Genomic DNA, 8,859 nt, shown 5'->3' on the forward strand with positions numbered 1-8,859 from the left:
CAGTGCACTTTTAATCCCTGTAAAAAAACTAATTAAGCTACCAACAACGGTACTATGGACAGAGCCTAAGATGCCAGGATCTCGTTCAGGGTACAGAGTTATCCTAAACAACTCCCCCTACGTGATCCCAGAACTCGTCCATAGAATCAGACTGTGTACCACCAGTATAATAGATCTCTGCTAGATTAGACCCTAATACCCAAATGCTTTGTGTGTCGGATATTTAGCCATAAGGAGCTAATCCAATGACTGCTTCTGTTCATGGGGCATCAGAGACGTTCACACATTGGGTTCACTGATCCCACCGCATAAGTGATATTGTCAACAATGAGCTCTTGTTGAGTTCCATCTGGATCACCGCTTGATAGCATTGCCTTTCCAAGCATCTGCACTACTTGTCAAGACAACTTCTTTCTCTTAAATTTCCATGGTTTAGGTTTTTTCTTTCTAGTTAGCCCTAAAATTTTCTCCGTTATTGTTTTACCACTACAGACGACCATAGACTCTCACCAAAATAGACCCGTCATACGTACATTATTCTGCAACCAGTGTTAGAATAATTTAGCGTTCCCAAAAATGCTTCGATAATTCCTAAGGATAGGAACAATTTCACACATGATTAGTCGTCTACTGAAAGTCATGCACACACACAGGCAACCAGATGTTAATGTTCTACACGGAAAATTATTCTTCATTAACCACTCAGGACTAATCAGATTGACAATATATTGCCACTTCTACAGGATGGTGACCGACAGTCGTAAAAACTTCTCAATTAAGAATTTCTGAACAATGAAAAAAATGCTGTTGGGTTGGATCATCACTACATCTATCACCAGCCATAAAGCGGGATTTCAGCACTTTTGAAGAATTAATATAATGCTGGGGCTGTCCAAAAATATAAAGAAAAAAAAATATAGAAAAACCATACTTACCTAGCCCTGGTCCCCATTTGGCTCCGTCTGGCCCCCTGATCTTATGTCTTCTTCCTGCTTCTGAGAAGAGCGCTTAGAGCAGGACCTGCCATATAAACTCTTAAGCCGTGACTCCACCATCTTGGCCAGTGATTGGCTGAGCACGCAGGTCCTACATTAAGCCTCATCTCAGAAGCAGGAAGACACAAGTTCAGGTGGACCAAATGGAGCTGAATATGAGCTGCGGGGATTGGTGCTTGGTATGAATAGGGTTGTTTTTCTTATTTTTGTACAGTCCAGGCAGCATATTAATTTTTTTAAAACTCTGGAATAGCAGTTTAAAAAGAACCTGTCATTATTTTCATGCTGCCTGAACCATAAGTCAGTTTCTGGTAGATTCTGCTCGCTCTATTGGTTTTGATTGATAGATCATTCTTTGGGTGTTGGGAGAGATCAACCAATCTATCAATCTATCAAGGCTGATGGAGCGGGGAAAGGCTACCAGGTGCTGCTTTGCGACTCGTGGTTCAGGCAGCATGAAAGTGATGACAGGTTCTCTTTAAGAGTAAAAAGATATATCCTAAGATGGAATCCCACCTTCAGTTTTGATACAGTTTGAGGGACAGAAGTAGATCCAGCACGTTGAAGAGGCTGAAGTCCTCCTGTTATACTTTCCAGTCCTATTCAATCCACTTTTGTTTTGGCCCAAAAAACTACCATTACCTTGTGTACCAATACCATTTCAGACAAACTCTGTACTTAAGTGCCTAGCACAATGCCATACTGGCACAAATACACCTTACAAATTGTGGAGGCCCTTCATGACCCTTAGAGATTTAACAAGTGAGACTTGTCAATACAGGAGAACTTCCAACCATTACTATATTTTACTTTCGAACAAGTGAAACCTGTCAACACAAAAGCACTTTCACCCATTAATAAATTTTCATTCTCTTAGCTCCTTAAGACATTGCATTTCCAAAAGTTCAACTGATAGTGCTGACTCCACTCTACGTCTCATGTAAATTATCCTCGTTCCTGGCCTGAGGCCTAACAGAAGAAGGGAGTATTTAGTGTGTATCGCCACCGAAGTACAGGTGTATCAGACTGCTTCAAGAACAATTTCTTTTCTTATAAGACCAGGGAACACTAGACTGTGTAACCTAAGCCAGGTCACCTGGATAAGAAGAACAGGAAGAATGCCAGGTGCTATTGACTTGTGCATACTTCTTCACTCTACACATAGACCCATACAGTCTAGATGTATGTTTCTCATGATATTTGCTAAGCTAAATTGTGAATCTGATGTTTAGAACCTAGGTATGATTAAAAAAAAAATTCTTTACAATATGTTTTTGAAAATTAAGTCAAAGAATTTTCAACCAGCCAATACCTTGCTCTGTACTTACAAGAGGCAAGAACCCAGAACTTCATGGATGACTCTTCCTTTTGGAGGACATTCTGGCTTAGCTAAAAATCTGGGGTAAACAGCCAGTTACTTGGAAGCTATCTCCAGTAGATGGTACTAGCGACTAGTGATTTACTTTTTCTGGAGGAAAGTAATCAAAGTAACTGATTTTCAGAAGGAAAAGAACTTGCTTTACAGTGCCATCTATTGGGGTAGATTCCCTTCATATTAATCTTCAACCCCGTCCTACAGTGAAGGGCGAGAACCTGGAGACAGATGTCTACAGATGGAGCAGATTCTGTTTTGCCATGTAATCCCCAATCATGTTTTATTGTAAGGGAAACTATCTCTGGTAGGTGGCACTGCAAGTTCTTTTCCTTCTGGAAAGAAGCTACTTTGCATATTATTTTCCCATGGTGCATTGCATGGCTTGTAAGACTCCATACCCCAGTTTGGCGGTCTCCTCAAGGAGAATAATAAAAATCTTGGTGCCTAATCGCACTGTGTGTGAACAGTCCTGTACCCAGTCGCCAACCTGGGTCTAAACAGCATAAGGTTAATAAAAAGCCAGGACAAAAAGATACTATTTGAAAAATTCTTGTTTTGTAAATGTTTTCCTTTTGCAATATAACTTTGTTACACATGAATAAACAGAAAAAATATCACCACAGTGCTCAAAGGTTGGAGGATCCGGTGTTCACGCCATTGCGCTGGTAGACTCCATTCCTTTACTGAAGACTCTCACTCTCCACAGGACACCCTCAAGGTCTCCTCAAGGAGCCAATTGGCAACCTGCTCACTAGCCAATTGGCAACCTGCTCTGTACTGACAAGGTGCAAGAACCCTGAAACAGCTCATTTGTATGGGAATCTGGGGTTCCTGGGTTAGCTGCTACCCAGGATCCAGCAATAATAATGGACCTAGATTAGATGTAAGGAGTTCCTCAAGAACCCACCATTGTAGAAACAAAAGTTTAGGAACCATGCTTTAGGGCTTCTTCATAGTTCCCTACTAAAGATACTAGGCATTGGGGTATCAAAAAGCCTGATCTTACAAGTGTCACCAGCAAATACCTTCTAGTAAGAAATGAGCGAATCCATGTTTTCCAGACAGTCCTTGGACTGCATCCACCTTCTCATGGCAACGGGATTCAAATGCCGATCGTTCGGGTTTGGGCAAATCTGAACGATCAGCAAGTTTGCTAATCCCTACTTCTAGTACATGTCGAAGAAGATTAAGAATGATGGCTTAAAAATGGACTGACATATGTCTTATTATGTATAGGACTTTCTTAAAGTGACTGTACCATCAGGCCCAGGCTGAAGCACTGGAGGTGGCCAACCCACCCTTAGTGGGAGGAAACCCCAGCCCCTCTATGATAGTGACTCCATTAGAATCAATGGAACCCTAACGGTGGGTCGGCCCGTCTCCAGTGCTTCAGCCTGGGCCTGGTGGTACAGTCACTTTAAAGAGGTTATCCAGCATTAGAAAAACATGGAAACAGCACCACTCTTGTCTCCAGTTTGGGTGTTGGTTTTGCAACTCAGTTCCATTGAAGTGAATGGAACTTAACTGCAAACCACACCTGAACTTGAGACAAGGGTGGTGCTGTCTGGACGCTGAATAACCCTTTTAAAGATAGGTTGGTTATTTTATACAAACTTTATGTTATTCATGATTTTTTTAGTTAAAAAGAGGATCTCGTAACATGACAGAAAGCTTATATAGTAGAGTTTAAAGTTCAACCTGGAGTCATATAGGCCATCATTTATAATGCTAAAGGTCCTTGGATGACCCAGTCTTCTTATCACTATTGCATAAGAGTTTTAGTCCAAAGAGACTTTTACGATGCATGAATAAATGTCACAGAGCAAAATAGGGTTAGAAGGCTGAGTAGCGGCCTATAGGGAACGCACAGACATCTAGATTTACAAATGCAAGTTTCCACCGTCTTATTTTATATCATAGAAACAAAATGCATTAGGAGCCATTATCAAAAACGAATCTTTACACTTGTGATTTTTTCCCCGCAATTGCCATATTTTAATTGAATATTTAATTTCATAATTAATTTTATTGTAATCTACAATGTTAATTGAAATGATAAGGCCCGGGTTCATACGCCGTGGCCTTTTCCGTGTGTTTTCATCATGCTTTTCCAATGCAGGAAAATAGAAAGTTTAAAAATATCATTTGTTTTAGTATAAATCGTTGCATTTTTTCTTTGGTGTATTTCAACCCATTCAAAAAGCCTGTGCCAAAACCGTGGCCATTCAAGGTAAGATACTTGTAAGATACCATGCTATGTAAAACTGTGTGTGTGTGTGTGTGTATACATAGATATGTATGTTCATATATACATATTTGAATGTGTATATATAAATATGGACACACGTATATGTGTGTGTGTGTGTGTGTGTGTGTGTGTATGTATATATGTGTGTGTGTATATATGTGTGTGTGTGTATGTATATATGTGTGTGTGTGTATATAAATAGATATGTATGTACATATATACATATTTAAATGTGTATATATAGACAGATATGGACACACATATATATGTGTGTGTGTATATATAGATATATATGTACATATTTGAATGTGTAAAGCTAGATAGATATGTACACACATACATGCATATGTGTATGTACTCATATATGTATGTGTGTGTGCATGTATATAAAAGTGTATGTGTACATAAACATGCGTATATGTGTGTGTGTATTGATGGGTATATATATGTGCATGTACATATATATATATGTGTGTGTGTGTGTGTGTGTGTGTGCATGTATATATGTATGTGTATATTTGTGTGTGTATACATATACATGTGTATTTGTGTGTCTGTGTGTATGTGTGTATGTATGGGTATGTATATGTGTGTGTACTTATATATGCGTGTGTGTATATATATATGCATGCGTATATATGTGTGTATATGTATGTATGGGTATATATGTGTTTTCTTATGTATGTGTATATATATGAATGTGTATATGTATTTATATATGTATGGGTGTATATGTGTGTTTGAATGTAGATAGATATATATGTACATATGTACATATTTGAATGTGTAAAGCTAGATAGATATGTACACACACATACATGCATGCGTGTGTGTGTGTGTGTACTCATATATGTATGTGTGTGCATTTATATATGTATGTATGGGTATATATGTGTGTACTTATGTAGGTAATACACATACATACATGTGTATCTGTATTTATACATGTATGGGTGTATATGTGTGTGCACTTATATATGTGTGTGTGTGTATATATATATATATATATATATATATATATATATATTCACAAATTAAATTCCAATTGTATCCATTTACAAAATTAATGAGCTAAGAACAAAATAAATGGTAAATTCTCATTATTGTCTCTCTGCAGCGTTTCTTATTGATGAGCCATAAAGTGTTTTATTAAGAGCGGTCATGTGACCGGTGGAACTTTTTTATAAAGACAAAAAGTAGGTATTGTTCAGGAAACAATTTTAAGAACACTGAAGTTGATTGTATTCTCTTCCCACATGGGCTGACAAGCCTGGTGTAGCCGGAGGTAAGGTTGTGTTTTTCTAAGGAATCCTGCATACAGCTTCCCTGCTTTAAAACTCCGATTTCACAACAGCTAACCCATGAATTAACCCCTGCACTGCTGGCAAGTACTAGAGAAGTGCTAGGAAGGGAAAAAAAGTGGATTTCTCAGAATAAAACAAGCCATTTTTACTTAAAAAAATGATATAATAAAAAAAAAAGATTAGGTTATTAGTGATATATTAAAAAAAAGAAAAAAAACTATCACACATCTTATAAAATGCCCCCCTCTACACATGGTATAACACTTCATCCTTAATAGAAATGATTGAGCAGACATGATATAATTGGAGACATGCATTATACATTGAATGATTCAAGGTCAGCAGCTAAACAAAAAAAAAAACAACAAAAAAAAGGAAGTAAGTTCTGTGCAGCCATCTGCATCACACGAGCAAATACAAAGAATGTGCATAAAATAATGAAATGTAGCTAATTAGCAAATCTTATTGCATTTTCAAGCCATAAAAAGTGACAGGTTTGCAAAAACACACTGAAAAAAAAAAAAGGCCAATTTCATATCACATATGGCGCGGTATTTGTAAACCTGTTGTAAAGCGATTGAGGGCGCCGGCATAAATGATCAGGAAATTTAAAATAAAAAAAAAGAATTTCCAAAATTGAGTAAAATTTAAAAAAAGAAATTCTTTGAACTTTAAATGACGTCACTTTGTACATTGGAAACTTTGGGTGGGATTAATGAGACCGGTTGGAGGGATTCTAATCGGTTAAAAAAAAAAAAAAGTAAGAGTCTCCGAAATGGAAATAAATAAATGAAGGAATCTTGCAAATAAAAAATTATACAAGATGGCGAGTAGCTTGTTGTTTAGAGGGCAGGGGAGAAAAAAAAAAGGAGGAAAATGGAGGATATTGTTATATACACAAAGGGATAAATTTCAACAACTCAACCAGTCAGCAGCTGCTATTCTGTTCAAGGAAGGAACACAAAAGAGTAGGAGAGATGAAGAGGGCAGTGCAGGAAGACAGCAGTGATCAGATGCTCCACATACAGAGCCCTCCTTCACCCCCCCTCCGATCCTTCCTATCAATCCACATTACCCTCCTGGCATCAAGCCTGGAATTTGTATGGTGTTGTTGTGGTGATTTTGGCATAAAAATCACTTTATAGGTAGGCTTACCTCACTTAACCCCTGAGGTACTAAGCACTATGCAAAACAGAAGGTGGGGTTACACGCTTTTAGTCAACACCCCTTTAACCCTCAGACGCGTAGCTTTAAATAGATAGGAATGAATGGGACATTTGGGGGGGCTGGATAAGCCAATCGACAGCATTACCACCAGTTTACGGTTACTGGCAGATGTTCCTGGCATTGAGTTGCAAGACATATGGGATTTGTGAAAACTGAATTACACTTAAACACTGGACTGATTCTCTCTCAACAACAAATGTTCCCTTGATATCCGCAATTCCAGAGAAACCGCAAGGAATATGGACATGGACGGCAACAAAAAAAAAATACAATTTTTTTTTTTAAGGATAAGAAATCAACCTTACGAGCTAAAATAGTCCAGATTTTTTTTTTCTTATAAGGAAACGTCTACCATGCCAAAAGGTGGGGGGGAGTTACCTCCCACCGCCGGTACGACACGACACCTTGGAAGGGTTAATAAGTGTCCTATTACCAGAAGAGGATATGTTTGGGAGCAGGGTGCCTCGTACCTTGCTGATAGGCACCTCAGGGAGGGGCGGTAAGGAAGCAAGAGGGTTAATATGGGAATACTGAATGCAAGGTCCCATTTAGCCAGCAGAAGCCTCTGGGAAGAAATGCAGAAAAACAAACAGAGAGCAGATAGAGTGCAATGCGAGAGATAGCAGAGGGGCACGGGGAGGGCATGCATTCACCTTCCCATGTGCCTCCCCCTCTGTAGACTACAGCACCCCTACTGATCCCATAGAGAACTGTATAACAACACAGGGAACCCCCCATGTATCCAAACAATCCTTCCCCTGCTTGTTGGGACCCTTGTAAGTAACCCCTTGCTGGAATTGTTTTGCCCTGCTGCAGCTTAGTGTTCACTCACCTTATGCCCAGGGTCTCCTCCTTGCCAGGGATTCAGGGGGGTGAATATTTTTAGGGAGAGGTGATGGAAGGTTATCTCTGCTTTTCCTTGCCAGTCTCTTTTTGTGTGCTGTGTGTGTCTCTCCAGGAGCTGTGGGAAAGGACATAAAGGAAGAGGGTGTAATTGTGCTCCCTCTATGTGTGTGTGTCTGTTTAGTTCCTTGCAGCAGATTGAAGGAGATTCTTCTCAAGGTTTTTATTCAGCTTCACTTCAAGGCAAAGCTTCATGAACCAAAAGTGACGTCAGCCAACAAGCCTCTAACAATGAAACTTGCTGTTAACCAGAGAGGACTGCAAAGGAGGAAAAAATGTTTATTTGCTTGTGTGTGTGTTTTTTTTTTTTCTTTCTTTCTTCTAAGTTTATCTGTTTAATTTCCTACAGTGACAGAAAGCAAGGCAACACGTCATACCTATGTCTCATCTACGCATATTACAAATGAAGAAAAAAGTTAATGTTTATAAAAATATATATAAATTTAGCAACTTGGACACTTAGTGATTCTCTTCAACTTTTTTTGTAAATTATCTTAAACAATAAATTAAGGTTTGAATGTTAGTTTTAAAAAAAAATATATATATATATATTACAAAATATGAGGACATCTTAATTATTGTACATTTGTATTCTATATGTTTATATTAGAAATATGTGTAAATATTGACAGTTGCTTTATTATATATTTATATTGTATATTGTTTTATTGTATAATTATTTTTAATTTATTTTTTAGCACTTTTTTTAGCAGATGTACTCACACTGCATTTTAGCATCCATTTCACTGTATCCGTTTTTGTACATTTGATTTTAACGTAAAGAAAAACAGATCTATTTTGAGCCGT

The 8,859-nt window shown here is 38.1% G+C and overlaps 1 protein-coding gene across 2 annotated transcripts in view; it reads right to left on the reverse strand.

Annotated features, from left to right (window-relative positions):
• Window positions 1-8,195, reverse strand: part of BAZ2B (bromodomain adjacent to zinc finger domain 2B) — a 267,049-nt gene extending 258,854 nt beyond the window's left edge. For both annotated transcript variants that reach the window (XM_069982753.1, XM_069982751.1), the window contains exon 1: window positions 7,982-8,195. The gene's annotated coding sequence lies outside the window, so the exon portion shown is untranslated. The remainder of the gene's footprint in view (window positions 1-7,981) is intronic.
• Between the last annotated feature and the right edge of the window lie 664 nt (window positions 8,196-8,859).

This window comes from Dendropsophus ebraccatus, chromosome 9 (assembly GCF_027789765.1).
Source record: "Dendropsophus ebraccatus isolate aDenEbr1 chromosome 9, aDenEbr1.pat, whole genome shotgun sequence".
NCBI classification, from domain to species: Eukaryota; Metazoa; Chordata; class Amphibia; order Anura; family Hylidae; genus Dendropsophus; species Dendropsophus ebraccatus.